The 12,944-nt window shown below is 39.1% G+C and overlaps 1 non-coding gene across 1 annotated transcript; it reads right to left on the minus strand.

The window, feature by feature from the left end:
* Positions 1 to 1,789: 1,789 nt before the first annotated feature.
* LOC131640139 (small nucleolar RNA R71) lies at positions 1,790 to 1,896 on the minus strand. Its single transcript, XR_009295175.1, has one exon. It is a non-coding gene; the product is annotated as a small nucleolar RNA R71 (small nucleolar RNA).
* Between the last annotated feature and the right edge of the window lie 11,048 nt (positions 1,897 to 12,944).

Genomic DNA, 12,944 nt, shown 5'->3' on the forward strand with positions numbered 1-12,944 from the left:
AACAGTTATTTTCTCACAACAATTTCTACACCGGAAATTGTTGTAAACCTTTTATAAATCTAGCCTTACGTTAGATTTATCGCCTTTTATTTTCCTTGTTTTATTTTTTGTCCGTTTAATTTCCGAAGAACGATCCAGCCAACCTGTGGTGGAAGTTCAATACTTGAAGATTCAGTTTCAATTTATTTAATTCAAGTTTAATATTTACTGCCCTTATTTATATATTTATTTGCATGATATATTATATGCTAATTAACATGCCTTTTATTATAAGCCAAATTAATTTATGCATGCTTAACCGTATTAATATGTCTGGCTAAATTACTAAGGTATCGGTATGTAAAGTAAGTTAATTGTGGGATCCGAAATAAATTGGCTTAATTATGTTTTGTTAACTATCACTTGTTTTTGGTTTGTATGTCTAATTTATTTAGTAAGTCTTAAAACCAATAGAGCGAAAGTTTGAGGGGTTAAGACGGTCAAAGGTTAAAATCAATAGAGCGAAAGTTTGAGATCTTTAACTGGATAGTAGACATAGGACATTAGTTTTAAGGACGGCGAAAGCGTATTAAAACTAATTGGGACTTATTTATTTTCAAAAATTGTTTTTACACCCGAGCGGGATGGCGAAAGGGTATGTTAGGGATATTAACTTGTTCCGAGTCAACAGAGCAAAATTTTAAGATTAGGAGATTTAAATAGATAACAACTTCATAAAACAGACATTTTATTAATTACGTTGTTTCCAAAAAGCTTTTCTAAAATCTAATGGGATGGCGAAAGCGTACATTAGGATTAGGATAGTAATCTAAATCAACAGAGCGAAAGTTTGAGACGAGGATTTTTAACCAATTGAATTAGTAAAGATTTTTAATTAAATTATGCAAAAGCCAATGGACCTTCGGATCACCTTAAGTTAAACGAAATACATACTGATATCTGTCTTTTATTATATTCTTTATTTCTCACAATCACTCTCCCTTAGGAACAATCAAAATATTAGTAGCCCTAGCTTTACATAGTAACCTTACATAACGGTAGATCGATTCATAGTCCCTGTGGATTCGATATCTTTTAAAACTACACGACATGACTGTGCACTTGCAGTCATCAGATTTATAGACACGTAAAGTGGCGATCAAGTTTTTGGCGCCGTTGCCGGGGACTATTTAAGTCGATATCTTAACTCACTGTTACACCGTAGAGACTAGGGAAATTCTTTCCTTTCTTTCTGAACGATTGTATGCCAAATACTCGTTCACAAGGAGGAGATTTAATACAACGAATTAACGAGATCGAACGTTTCATTAACGTCAAACGTCGAGCTCGCAATCTTCTCGAAGTAGCACCAATTCCGATTAATCAGGAATTGACTTTTACTGATCAAATCAATCAAATCACCCCAAAGTTAGAGATGGCTGCTCTTCGTCCTCTTAGAGACTATGCCGCTCCTTCGCGCGCTGAACCGCACTCAAGTATCGCACCACCTGCGATTGAGGCAAACAATTTCGAACTGAAACCTTCGTTGGTCCAAGCTGTTCAACAGAATCAATTCTCTGGAAGCCCTGCAGACGACCTTAACCTCCATTTATCTGTGTTCGTGCAATACGCCGACACTGTCAAAGCTAACAACGTTAGTTCCGAAGCTATTCGATTACGTCTCTTTCCTTTCTCCTTGAGAGATAGAGCTAGAGCGTGGCTTCAATCCCTGCCTTCTAATTCCATAACTACATGGGATGAATTGAAGAGAGTATTCTTAGCGAGATACTTTCCGCCTAGCAAAACTACTATGCTAAGAGGTCAAATCAACGGATTTACCCAGAAAGATAACGAATCACTCTTCGAAGCTTGGGAACGTTACAAGGACATGCTTAGACTATGCCCTCATCATGGACTCGAACCATGGCTGATCATCCATACTTTCTATGGTGGTCTCCTATATAACACTAAAATGACTATAGATGCCGCTGCTGGCGGAGCATTAATGGACAAACCTCATGATGAAGCATACAACCTCATAAGGAACATGGCACAAAACCATTACCAATGGGGTGGAGAACGAGCCGCTCTAGAGAAAACCCAAACCAAAGGAGGAATGTACGAAGTAAGTGGTATAGACCGCGTTAACGCTAAAGTAGACGCTTTAACTCAAAAGATCGAGAACTTAACCATCACTCCTTCAGCCACCGCTGCTGCTGTAGCACCTAACTGCGAGATTTGTGGATTGACTGGACATGTAGTTGCCGAATGTCAACTCTTGACTGAAGTCCCATCTGATCAAGTAAACTATGCTCAAGGAAACCCTTATTCTAACACGTACAACCCTGGATGGAAAAACCATCCGAACTTTTCTTATAAAAACAACAACACGTTGTACGCGCCTGGACAAGCACCTGCTGTACCACCTGGCTACCAAAAAGCGCCTGTAGCTGCTCAAAACACCCCTAGGAAGTCAAATCTATAAATCATGATGGAGAACTTTATAGCTTCCCAACAACAAACCAATAAGGACTTCCTGAATCAAAACATCCACAATAGCGAGCAACTAAAACAACTATCGAACAAAGTAGATGACTTAGCTACGCATAACAAAATGCTAGAAACTCAAATCTCACAAGTAGTTCAACAACAAACACCTACTGCTGCCCCTGCTGGTGCGTTTCCTGCTCAACCACAACCTAATCCTAAAGGACATGCGAACGCGATAACACTACGAAATGGAACGAACTACGATGGACCCATTGATCCTAGAACTCAAAACGTACCCATGTCCCAACAAGAGCCAAAGGAAACCCAAAAGACATCAACCGATGATCAAACTGCTAAGACCAATGAGAGCAACAACGAAGTGGAACCTGAAAAAGAAAAACCTTACGTTCCACCACCACCTTATAAGCCACCAACTCCTTACCCTCAGAGATTAGCTAAATCAAAAACCGAAGCGCAATTTAAAAGATTTGTAGAACTTCTGAAACAATTAAACATAACCATACCGTTCATAGAAGCCATAACTGAAATGCCTTCGTACGCTAAATTCCTAAAAGAAATCCTATCAAACAAAAAGAAACTCGAGGATAACGAAATTGTAACGCTTACCGTTGAATGTAGCGCTATCATCCAACATAACATGCCTCCAAAACTGAAAGATCCTGGTAGTTTCTCTATACCCTGCGTAATAGAAAAAACCATCATAGAGAAAGCCCTGTGCGATTTAGGAGCCAGTGTTAGTTTGATGCCTCTTTCAACCTGTAAGAAACTAAATTTGGGTGAGCTTAAAGCAACGAGAATGTCTCTTCAACTAGCTGACCGTTCATTCAAATACCCTGTAGGAATGTTAGAAAATATCCCTGTTCGTGTAGGTCAATTCTACATCCCAACTGACTTCATCATAATGGATATCCAAGAAGATTCTAACATCCCGATCATATTAGGAAGACCATTCTTAGCAACCGCTGGTGCCATTATAGACGTCAAGCGAGGAAAGCTTACTTTCGAAGTAGGAGAAGAGAAAATAGAATTTATGCTTTCCCAATTCCTAAAAGCACCCTCTATAATTGACACATGCTGCTCTACTGACATAATCGACGAGTGTGTTAATGAAATACAATCCGAACCAAATAAGGAAACTGAGATCCTAAAAATTCCTATACCGCCAATCTTTGAAGATGACAACTGGCATGGGGAATATCAAGATGACCACCTGAGTGAATGTTTAGCTCTAACTCCTGATCCTATACCTGGACCGAAGAAACCTGCTATAGAACTGAAAACACTGCCTACCGATCTTAGATACGAATTCCTAGACGAAGAACGTAACCGACCTGTTATAGTTAACGCTGATTTGAGACAAACCGAGACTGTAAAATTACTCACTGTCCTAAGAAAATACCCAACCGCTTTAGGATATAACATATCAGATTTGAAAGGAATAAGTCCTTCCCTTTGTATGCACCGCATTATGCTCGAAGACGATTGTAAAACCTCTAGAGAACATCAAAGGCGAATAAATCCTATTATGAGCGATGTGGTTAAAAAGGAAATCCAAAAACTGCTAGAAGCCGGAATAATATATCCTATATCCGATAGTAAATGGGTTAGTCCTGTTCATGTCGTACCAAAGAAAGGAGGAGTTACTGTAATCACTAACGCAAAAGGCGAATCTGTAGCACAACGTACCCAAACTGGATGGAGAATGTGCATTGACTATAGGAAGCTAAACAAAGCTACCCGAAAAGACCATTTCCCTTTACCTTTCATAGATCAAATGCTCGAACGCCTAGCTAAACACTCGCATTTCTGTTATCTGGATGGATACTCCGGATTTTTCCAAATTCCTATCCACCCTGAAGACCAAGAGAAGACCACGTTTACCTGTCCTTATGGTACATTCGCTTATAGACGAATGCCTTTTGGACTTTGCAATGCACCCGCGACCTTCCAAAGATGCATGATGGCAATATTTGCCGACTTCCTAAATGGAATAATGGAGGTCTTTATGGACGACTTCTCTGTCTGTGGAGGAAGTTTTGAAACATGTTTAGAGAACCTTGAATTGGTACTTAAACGATGCGTAAGCGTTAACCTAGTCCTAAATTGGGAAAAATGCCATTTCATGGTTCGACAAGGAATTGTACTTGGACACATCGTATCTGATAGAGGGATCGAAGTAGATAAAGCCAAAATCGAAATTATCGAAAACCTTCAACCTCCCAAAACTGTTAGAGAAATAAGAAGTTTTTTAGAACACGCTGGTTTTTATCGACGTTTCATTAAAGATTTCTCAAAAATAACAAAACCCTTAACTGAATTATTAATGAAAGACGCCGAATTCATTTTTACCGAAAAATGCACTGAAGCATTTCATACGCTTAAACGAGCATTAATCTCTACGCCGATTATGCAACCTCTCGACTGGAATAAGCCTTTCGAAATAATGTGTGACGCGAGTGATTATGCTGTAGGAGCCGTTCTAGGGCAAAGAAAGGATAAGAAACTACACGTCATATATTATGCGAGTAGAACCCTAGACGAAGCTTAAATGAATTATGCCACGACAGAAAAAGAATTATTAGCTGTCGTATTTGCATTAGACAAGTTCCGTTCTTACCTGGTAGGAGCCAAAATAATCATATACACTGACCACGCCGCCATTAGGTACCTCCTAACCAAAAAGGACGCCAAACCAAGACTTTTGAGATGGATCCTGTTACTACAAGAGTTCGACCTGGAAATTAAAGATAAAAAGGGCACTAAAAATGTCGTAACAGATCACCTCTCTCGATTGGAAAATCTGAAACCCGAACAAGTACCAATTGACGATGATTTCCCTTATGAAAGACTCATTGCTCAGTTAGAAGCCAATGAATTAGAACCATACCATCCAAACGCTGAAACCAACAACTTTGCAGAAATAGCTTTAGCCCGCTCTAACACACCTTGGTATGCAGATTTCGTAAACTACCTAGCTGCTGGTGTGCTTCCTCCTGATCTAAGTTACCAACAGAAGAAGAAATTCTTCCATGACCTAAAACATTACTATTGGGACGACCCACTCCTGTTCAAAAGATGCCCCGATGGAATCTTTAGACGTTGTGTACCCGAGGAAGAAATAGGAAGTATAATAACACACTGCCATTCTGCACCGTGTGGAGGACACCATAGCACATCTAGAACCTGCGCCAAAATCCTTCAATCTGGACTCTTCTGGCCCAACCTGTGGAAAGATGTTTATTTTTCTGTACTAAACTGTGATAGATGCCAATGAACCGGAAATATTTCGAGACGTGACGAAATGCCTCAAAAAGGCATTCTGGAAGTAGAAATATTTGACGTCTGGGGAATAGACTTTATGGGACCGTTTCCGTCATTGTTTGGAAATCAATATATACTCGTAGCCGTTGATTACGTTTCAAAATGGATAGAAGCTATCGCTTCTCCTACAAACGATACACGAGTAGTTATCAAACTCTTCAAAAACGTCATCTTTCCTAGGTTCGGTGTGCCAAGACTGGTAATTAGCGATGGTGGTTCCCATTTCATTTCAAGAATACTTGAGAAACTCCTTCGAAAATACGGAGTAAATCATCGAATAGCTACACCATACCATCCACAAACAAGCGGACAAGTAGAAGTATCTAACCGCGAAATAAAACAAATATTGGAGAAAACTGTTGCTATATCTAGAAAAGATTGGTCAACCAAGCTAAATGAAGCTTTATGGGCTTATAGAACAGCTTTCAAAACTCCAATAGGAACTACCCCATTCAAACTCGTTTATGGAAAATCATGCCACCTGCCAGTAGAGTTAGAACATAAAACCTATTGGGCCATTAAGAACTTAAACCTAAACTACACTGCCGCTGGTGAGAAACAACTTCTAGACATAAACGAATTAGAAGAACTTAGACAAGACGCTTACGAAAATGCCAAAATCTATAAAGAGAGAACGAAAAAATGGCACGACAAGTGTATATCTAGGAAAAATTTTAGCATAGGCGATAACGTACTTTTATTTAATTCTAGACTAAAATTATTTCCTGGTAAGTTACGATCTAGATGGTCTGGCCCTTTCGAAATAACTAACATATTTCTGAGTGGAGCGATAGAAATCAAAGGAGAAACCGTCAAACCTTTTGTCGTAAATGGGCAACGTCTTAAGTATTACCATCATCTCGAACACGATGAAAACATCGAACGTTTTAAACTTGACGAGCTGCCCGCTCATTCGAAAAAATAGTTTTCTATTTTAAAAATCGTCGAGCTTACGACATAAAACAAAGCGCTTGGTGGGAGACAACCCACATTTATTTATTCTTTTATTTTATTTTTATTTTATTTTTAACCTTTTATTTTCATTTAAATAATCTATTCAATTTTGAATTATTTTAATTTTAATTTGAATCATTTTTACATTTTTCCTAGATTTTATAATAACTACTATAATTATAACTGCTCTCTTAATTCGAGAAAATATTTCCTTTTTTTTATAATTATATTTATTATTATAACTTGTTACTTTATTGTATTTTATTTTTCTTCCTTTTAAATCAACACTAGCCTAGTTCTAACTTAATCTTAATATTTTCAACTTCTAGGTTTTCTTAACTACTAACTAAGATGCAAGAAGTCGATAATATGGAAGTTGTGTTCCGTGGTAGAGGACAAGAAGCAAGATTTGATAAGCTGGCTGAAAGACAAATGGATTTGACTTGCTACCCTCACCAACCGACTATGGTAAGACTTGGTATCGAAGAAAGCGTTCTGCACCTGCTAAACCAAATTAGTTGGACTGGTTCTCACCTGTTCCGCAAGTTTAGTACCTACCGAAAGCTCACTCTGGAATTCTTGAGTTCCTTGACCTATCTTCCTAACTGTGGACAAGGACTGAGAAAAGGAGTCATTCTCTTTAGACTCTTTGGTATGGAATTTAATTTTTGCATCCGAGATTTTGCTGAAATGCTAGAACTACCTCATGGATCAGATGCATACACCAAAGTAGCTGAAGACAATCTTGCATACTGGGAGTTGTAAAGATATTGGGGCAAGATCACTGGAAACGATAACCCTGAAGAGAACGAATTCCATTCTGAGAACATCCATAACCCTGCTTTCAGATACTTCCATAAGATCATTGCTCATTACATCTTTGGTAAACCCGAAAATGTCACTGATGTTTCTAGAGAAGAGTTATTCATCATGTTCTGCTCCTCTCAGAATCGCCCGGTCAATGCTATCACATTCATGCTAACAAACTTCGAGCGCATCACGCAAGACGAAGTTTCACCTATTAGGATCAGCGGATTTGTCACTATGATTGCTAATGCTATAGGAATGAGAATACCTCTGCTTAGACTGACACCTCTTGGTTCCCACAATTCTATGGATATTCACTTCTGCTTTAACCGAGGTATCATCGGTAACCTTGGACCTGATCAGTTTGATTTACTCTTTGATAACAAATTTTTGGATCAGTTCACCTTACCGAGTCCAAGGACGAGTGTGCACAACCCTGCCAACTGGCTCTACTATGGTCAGATTCCTGAGAGAGAACCCTCACCTGAAACCCCACAAGCTTATGAACATTTTGATGAGGAAATGCACGTATCAGAATCTGAGCCTGACACTCCTCCTGGATACTATGACCCTATTCCTGAAGATGAACCCATTCCTGATTATGAACCTCTTTCTGAAGATGAACCTATTCCCGAATATGAGCCTGAGACTCCTTCTAAAGATTCTGTTGATGATTACACTGTTGATATGACTGATGTCGAGCTCGAACCACAACAACCCGCTGCATCCACCGCATTAGTAAACCAAAGAATGCCTAATCAGAACACACACGAGCAAGCCATCACTGCACTGCAACAAGATGTACAACATGTGCGCAACGAGCTACACACTTTGCAAATGCACTTCTTCGATTTCATCGACACCGTCAATGCTCAATTCGACGAAGTTTTCAAACACATTTACTCTAATGTGCACAACAATAGACGTGGCTAGATGTTACCATTTAGATTTTTAGATTTTATTTCTAGTTTTAGTAATTTCAATTTCTAAGTTTAGATTTCACTTTCTGCACTTTTACATTCTATTTCCGTCAACACTCAGTACCAGTTTAATTTTAAATGCAATATTCTATTCATTACTGCTACTGTGTTATACTGCATTACTATTAACTGCTATATATTCATGTTTACCATATTTTTGCTGTTTATAGTATGATACAATGCCACTGTTCTGAACTATTATTTTGTACTTAATGCTACTGTCAGAACTGGTCCATACCCATGCACGCGTGAAACCCACTTCCCTGAGCTATGAGACGCACGTCTCCATTCATGTGGGACCAGCAGCCTGCACGCATAGGACAGGAGACGCCCGTCTCCATGCCTGTCCCCCAGCAGACTGGCTGCCTGAAACGGGCGCCTTCCCAAGGCCAGCAGTCTGCATTGTTGCCTTTTGACCACGCAGAAGACCACATTAATCCCAATTTTGAATTTTGAATTTGAATTTCAAAATTCATTCCTCTTCATTCTCCCCATTATTTCTTCCATTTAAACACCATAAACCTCATTCATCCTCCATCATTCACCTCTTTAACTCTTCATCATTTCCCATTCTTCTATTCCATTCAAACTTAAAACATCACCATAATTCCATTTTAATTCTACATTAACCACACCATTTTCAAACCTCACTATAAAACCACACCACCACCACTCTTATTTTTCACAACCTTCATACCATTTTCTACCCTTCTACTCTCTGTTCTATTTTTCTTTCCAAACTCACCATGCCTCCACGTTCAATCATCCGTAGTGTGCGTCCAGAGAGACCACCCCCTAACCATAACAATGTTATTTTCCGAGAAGACGACAACGATGCTCAAAGAACCAAATACCTCGCGTTCTATGAACGTTCGGTTGTTCCCACAAAATTTGTGAACATCGAATGTCTAGAAACTCTGGGTCTCATTGATGGTGTCACCCGTTTACTTACTAAATCTAGACTACACCATCTTTGTACCGAACCCGTACCAACTTATGAGCCGCTCGTCTTAGAGTTCTTGAGTTCTTTCAACTACGACACTCCTTCTGATCAACCACTCTCAACCGGTAGCCTCCAATTTCGGATGTTCAACCGAGAATATACTCTGGATCAAGAAGTAGTGGCTACGTACTTGCACTTTAATACGGCACCAAATGCTCTCCGCACTATCTTTCAAGAACTCAATGGTCGTTCATGGGAACAACATGCTTTCGACCTTTGGTTTAATCTCACTGGCGAAGTTCCTACTGGTTGGAGGGCTCTACATGCTTCTCACATTCAAAACCCCGCTAAACGTTATTTTCAACGTGTTTTGGGGCATACTATTTTTGCGAGATCCAACAACCATAAGGTAAATCAACATGAATTATTTTTCCTTTATTGTGCGCTTAACAATCTCCGTTTCAATGCCGCACCTTTTATGCTCCAACACATCCAAAGCTGCATCAACGCCCCCGCTACAAATCCCTTTCTGTTTGGCGGAATTATTACTTCCTTGGCCTGTGCCTTAGGTCTTGGTGATGAGCTCCTCTCACTCTCTCATCTCATGATGCCTGCTCAATCACTCGACCTCACTTATTGCTGTGACTCCCACTTGGTTTCACCCCGCCATGATGGCCGATACACTTTGGTCGTCAACAAAGTTCTGATTCCTTATGTCATCCTTCCTTGCCCAGAAAGAATCAACATCCGTTATGTTCAGCGTTGGAGGCTTATTGAAGACAATCCTCAAGATAACCAACCTGAACATCCTAATGAACCTGTGGATGCAAATGAAGAAGAACTCAACCATGGGCAAGCTGATGTTAACCAACCTCCTCAAAACAACCCTCCGCCTATCACTCTTGATGCCATGTATGCTGCAATTCAACGACAAGACCACCTTTTTTCAAGCTATGCAGACAAACCAAAATGACACACTGAGGCTTATTCGAGAGATGCAACAAGAGCACAGTGACTATGCTATTAGGAACGAAGGCCAATACACTGAAATTGCTACACAATTGCATGATCTAAACATTCGTGTGAATGGCTCTTCTACTGATAGATGTCGTCGTGTTCGTACAAGAGGCGCAAGCAGTTCTCGCAACCGCAACACTGAGGAGTAGTTCTCATGCATTGAGGACACTGCATCATCTAAGTCTGGGGGAGTCGTATTACTTGCTTTAGTTTTATTTCCTTTCCTTTAGTTTTATTTCCCTTCTTTTAGTTTATTTCCCTTCCTTGTAATGTTTTTCTAATTCAATAAAGAATATTTATGGAATTTCAAGTATTATCTTTATAATTCCGTAGTTATTTCAATTTCTTCCATTTTCTTGAGCCATAACAAAATTTTTGCTCCTAAACTATAAACGCAAAACCCCACACGTTCAAGAAATACGAAGCTACTCAAACACCAAATGCATAGAAATTGACTAAGATTCAAGTCAATATCCTTATTGTCCCAACACTCTAAAACCCCCTAGTATGCGTAACCGATTTGAATACCCTTTATACCGAAACCATCGACTTTAATTTTTGAAGTAACCCTTAGTAGTTTATTCTAGCAGTCGGCACCGTCTTAGATACCAACTACGCAGAGAGTCGATGAATATAAGTGTATGATCCTCATAATAATAATTATGTGCTTAACCGTAACAAGAAATGTGCCTACTAAGTAAGGTGATCCTCACAAGATCATTTAACCTAACGGTCGCAAATCTCATATACAAAGAATTTAAAAACTCATTGTTGATTGGTTCAGAAGTCATCTGGTACTGAACTTGGTAGGAAGGACTATTGTCCGATTCCCCACGATCCTCAAATGAGCGCTAAGGAGTATACCACATAATTGTGCCAGAACTCCATAAGAAGGATCATAGTCACTAACCGACTACTCTGCTATGTGCGTGTCAAGATAATGGGCTTAATGTGATTGCGCGCGAATGAAAAGATTAAAACTTGATGACGAATCAAGGGCGAGCTATAATGGCATGATTCGAATTGGTATGCATGCTGGGAGTTGTCTAGTGTCGCTACTATAAGTTTATTACTAGGACCCGCAATATTAACAAGAACACAATGTAGCTGAGTATGACCGAAAGACGTGGTGGAAGCATGTTTCATTTCGCTGTCCTCCTATCTTTATCTTGTTATTTTGCTTGAGGACAAGCAAAGGTTCAAGTCTGGGGGAATTTGATAACACAATTTTATATCGTATATTTAGCTTGAAATCCATAGATATTTATAGCATTTTCCGTTTATTATATTGTTTTATTATGATATTACGCGAGTTTTTGCTTTGTTTCAGGTTTTACACTCTTATTGTGACTATTTGTGAAAAGGAGAAGAAATGGAGCTAAAACGACCACTATTTATGCCTAAAAGATGAAAAATGGGTGCTGAAGTAAAATGGGAGTGCAAATAAGGCCCAAATATGCTAAAGAAGACCCAAAGGCCCACTGAAGATCAAATGTGTGTGGCCCAAACCATCCCAGCAAGTGGAGACGCACGTCTCCAACGTTCTGCTGCCACGTCACCAAAAGGGAGACGCACGTCTCCATTCCCCTACTTTTTCTCCACTTGAGACGCACGTCTCAAGGCATTCAAAGGCACTTCCTGAAGAAGCGGAGACGCACGTCTCCAAGCCCAGTCTGAAAAGCTCCCTCATTTCACGGATTCCAACAGCAAAGCGTCGCCTATAAATAGAGGCAGATACTTCACTTCAACCTGTCCGATTTCCTGCTAATGAAGTGCTGCCGAAATTGTACCGTGCCTTATATTTTTCTGCCTTCCTTTAATTCAAACAATTATTTTCTCACAACGATTTCTACACCGGAAATAATTGTGAACCTTTTATAAATCTAGCCTTACGTTAGATTTATCGCCTTTTATTTTCCTTGTTTTATTTTTCGTCCATTTAATTTCCGAAGAACGATCCAGCCAACCTGTGGTGGAAGTTCAATACTCGAAGATTCAGTTTCAATTTATTTAATTCAGGTTTAATATTTACTGCCCTTATTTATATATTTATTTGCATGATATATTATATGCCAATTAACATGCCTTTTATTATAAGCCAAATTAATTTATGCATGCTTAACCGTATTAATATGTCTGGCTAAATTACTAAGGTATCGGTATGTAAAGTAAGTTAACTGTGGGATCCGAAATAAATTGGCTTAATTATGTTTTGTTAACTATCACTTGTTTTTGGTTTGTATGTCTAATTTAATTAGTAAGTCTTAAAACCAATAGAGCGAAAGTTTGAGGGGTTAAGACGGTCAAAGGTTAAAATCAATAGAGCGAAAGTTTGAGATCTTTAACTGGATAGTAGACATAGGACATTAGTTTTAAGGACGGCGAAAGCATACTAAAACTAATTGGGACTTATTTATTTTCAAAAATTGTTT

Source organism: Vicia villosa, unplaced genomic scaffold, assembly GCF_029867415.1.
Source record: "Vicia villosa cultivar HV-30 ecotype Madison, WI unplaced genomic scaffold, Vvil1.0 ctg.002957F_1_1, whole genome shotgun sequence".
NCBI classification, from domain to species: Eukaryota; Viridiplantae; Streptophyta; class Magnoliopsida; order Fabales; family Fabaceae; genus Vicia; species Vicia villosa.